The sequence below is a fragment of the Macaca nemestrina genome, chromosome 11, assembly GCF_043159975.1.
Source record: "Macaca nemestrina isolate mMacNem1 chromosome 11, mMacNem.hap1, whole genome shotgun sequence".
Classification (NCBI taxonomy): Eukaryota; Metazoa; Chordata; class Mammalia; order Primates; family Cercopithecidae; genus Macaca; species Macaca nemestrina.
Genome location: NC_092135.1, coordinates 1,501,032 through 1,504,736, shown reverse-complemented (window position 1 = coordinate 1,504,736; position 3,705 = coordinate 1,501,032). Strand labels below are relative to the sequence as shown.

Genomic DNA, 3,705 nt, shown 5'->3' with positions numbered 1-3,705 from the left:
GGTCAGGACTTCAAGCCCAGCCTAGCCAACATGGCAAAACGCTGTCTCCACTAATAATACAAAAATTAGCTGGGCGTGCTGGTGCATGTCTGTAATTCCAACCACTTGGGAGGCTGAGGCAGGAGAATCACTTGGACCCCGGAGGCGGAGATCGCAGTGAGGCGAGATCGCGCCATTGCACTGCAGCCTGGGCGCAAGAGTGAAACTTCATCTCCAAAAAGGTCATGCTGGATGTTTTTGTGGTTTATGAATGTGATGATTGGGTTTTCACACTCAAGTGTGAGATATGCCTCTCTCAGACCTTGTTCCAGTGTCGGTACATTACCGGTCTGACATTTAAAAAGAAGTGTTCACACTGGTGCTGCTCTTCGGGCTTTGTAGCCTTTCCATTCTGTGATCTCGTTCTTTGCAAACATTCACATAGAGTTGCCTGGTTCATTCATCCTGAGAGCTGAGATGAAATCTGTCAGATACTTCATAGGTCAGTGTTCAATTTTTTATGGTTACTCACTGTGAGATATAATTTTGCCTTTTCTACTAGTTGAGTTATTTCAGCAGGAAATAACTGGAGGAATTGGTAGAAGAAAGTGCTTACACATTATCACTTAGGATACTATCTTGATCCTGGAGGACCTTAGGTTTATTTCTTTCAATATTACCATAGAGATAACTGTGTAAGATAACCTCTTACATAGAGATAATAGTAAAACAAAACAACAGCAAAACACACCACTGTTTTTTGTTTTGTTTTGTTTTGAGATTGCCCTTGTTGCCCAGGCCGGAGTGCAATGGCGCCATCTCAGCTCACTGCGACCTCTGCCTCGCAGGTTCAAGTGCTTCTCCTGCCTCAGCCTCCTGAATAACTGGGATTACAAGAACACACCACCATGCCCGGCGAATTTTGTATTTTTAATAGAGATGGGGTTTTACCATGTTGGTCAGGCTGGTCTCAAACTTCTGACCTCAGTTGATCCACCCACCTTGGCCTCCCAGTGTTGTTATTTTTAAAAGAAGAATGCAAATGAGGCCTGGCTTGCGGGCATTTTTTGCTGGGGTGGTTTCCGTGCAGAGGTTGCTTTCCCTGGTGCCGTGCTGTGTTAGGTGGCACCTATGGAATTCCAACACGCTCCTCCAGGAAGCTCATCTCTCCGGAGGCTGAAGCTCCTGAGGTGCTGCACAGGGCTTGCTCTAACGCTGCCAAAGTCCCCACTGTTTTTCATATGACCTAAACTCATGCCTGCCTAGTCTGCCAAGTCCTAAACGGTCAAAGCTTCCACACTCGTGAGTCCTTCCCGAGCAAGCCTGCTCACTGCCTCTGTGCCCCGTCTATAAATATTCTCAACAATTCTCCAGGACTTTCCCAGGCCTCCCTCCGATGCCTTTATCCACCCCTTGCCTCCCATCTGGGCTTCTCTTGGTAAGGTCAGTCCTTCCACAGATACACATACCATCGCGACTTTCTGGGAGCCTCTCTGGCCCACGTGATTTCTAGGTCTACCTACTACCTCCATTTGTTACAGCCTCAGATCCATACACCCTGGCCCCACGGCCTACCCCAGGCCTCAGCACACCTCCCAGGTAGCCCTGCCTCGGCCCAGCCCACTGTTGACAGGGGACAGGCTTCAGAGAGCTGTTTCCGATCTGTCCCTGTGAGGTGTCTGAAAGCAGAGAAGCTGCTCTTTAGGCAGATGCGTGGATGCTCTGCCCTCCCCTCACCGTACTGGTTGCCCAGGTCCCGCGGAGAGTCGCACTGCCCTCAAACTCATCGCTGGGTAACTTGCCAGCTCTTCGGTGTCTTATTCTTCTTATGGTGCCATCACATCTTAGGCACTCATTTTCATCCCTCAGTCAGAATGTAAGCCCATTGAAGGTTTTGTGTCCTTCCTTCCTTCCTTCCTTCCTTCTTTCCTTCCTTCCTTCCTTCCTTCCTTTTCTTTCTCTTTCTTTCTCTTTCTTTCTTTCTCTCTCTTCCTTCTTCCTTCTTCTTTCTTCTTTCTTTTCTTCTTTCTTCTTTCTTTCTTCTTTCTTTCTTTCTTTCTTTCTTTCTTTCTTTCTTTCTTTCTTTCTTTCTTTCTTTCTTTCCTTCTTTCCTTCTTTCCTTCTTTCCTTCTTTCCTTCTTTCTTTATTTCTTTTTTGACGGAGTCTCACTCTGTCACCAGGCTGGAATGCAACGGCACGATCTCAGCTCACTGCAACCTCCACCTCCCGGGTTCAAGCAATTCTCCTGCCTCAGCCTCCCAAGTAAGGGATTACAGGTGCGCACCACCATGCCCCGCTAATTTTTGTATTTTTAGCAGAGACGGGGTTTCACCGTGTTGGCCAGGCTGGTCTTGATCTGTTGACTTCGTGATCCGCCTGCCTCGGCCTCCCAAAGTGCTGGGATTACAAGCATTAGCCACCGCGCCCAGCCTTTTTCTTTCTTAAATTTCAAACAGATTTAGGGTTAAGTTTTAGAAAGACTTGCTTGTAAATGTACTCTAACTGCTGTCTTCTGTGATAACTGGGCAAGATACTCAACTGTGTTAAGGCTTATATTTCTGGACTGTCAAACGGTAGTAATACTGATCAAGAAGGATTGGGGGACCACTGGCAAGAATACCACGAAATGCCTTGTATTCACAGAACATTTCATTAATGACTTTTCTTTTTTTTCTTTCCTTTTTTTTTTTTTTTGCCTAGAATGGGACTATACAAATAGGAGAAATACTCTGTACTTATATTGAGCAAACAAATCACATTGTGATTAACAGTAAGAGACCAAGAATAATGCTTCTAGTTCCAACTTGCCCACTGAAACATTTTGCCACATGGGATTATGTCTCAAATTCCATAATCATTTTTATGATTAATTCCAACATTACTCCTTCCCCACAGCTTCCCGTGAAGCTTTCCTGAGTTCAGGCCACCACTGCAAGCCCAGGACTTGCAACACTCCTTGGGGAAGGCCAGCTGATGGTGTGGCTTTTCTCCAAACTGCACCCGAGTTCATCCCTGAGTGATGCTGGCTGCAGGAGATGCTCAGTCTCCTTCCTCTCCCTGCTGGGTTCATGTTCTTGGGAACCAGACAGGAACATTCCTGGTGACCATCTCAGACACCCATGTCTCTGTCCATCAAGGCTCCTCCCCTGCCCCGTCATTCGGTGCCCCTTTCTGACCACGGTTCTGGGCATCAGACATCACAATTGCTTCCTTCTGGAACTCCAGGAGCCCTTCTTGTCTACCTGCTCCACCCAATCAGAGTAGACTCAGGAGCATCCAAGAGCTGCAGGAGCCTGTATGTCTTCAAAGATCTCACCACCTAGCGGGACCCGCACACTGCCAGGCACTGCAATGTGCAGCCTCGGGACTGAGAGTCATGCTCGTGTGCACTCAAAGCAGACTCTCTTCTCTGGACATGAGAGGATAAGCAAGTCTTTGAGGAGGAAAATGCACTCACAGGCAGACCTGGCTTGAACCCAAAGCACCACTCCACTGCATGGTCCCATGCTTGCACCACCTGTGTCTGTGAAATGGGATAATACCTCCTCCTTTAGTCATGGTGCAGACGGCGTTTGTGAGGCACTTTGAACTTACGTATCTTATAAAAGTTCACCATCTCAGTACTGAGTCCCAGAAAAATAGTTGAGGTTGATCTAAGTTCATTTATCCATATAGTTACCCTTTCTTAGTCATTTACCCTGCGCTCATGGAAGGGAATGAAGTGA

At 47.2% G+C, this 3,705-nt stretch overlaps 1 non-coding gene across 1 annotated transcript; it reads left to right on the top strand.

Moving 5' to 3' along the window:
- Positions 1–231: 231 nt before the first annotated feature.
- On the top strand, positions 232–335 carry LOC112428616 (small nucleolar RNA U13). Its single transcript, XR_003020654.1, has one exon. It is a non-coding gene; the product is annotated as a small nucleolar RNA U13 (small nucleolar RNA).
- The last annotated feature ends 3,370 nt before the right edge of the window (positions 336–3,705 follow it).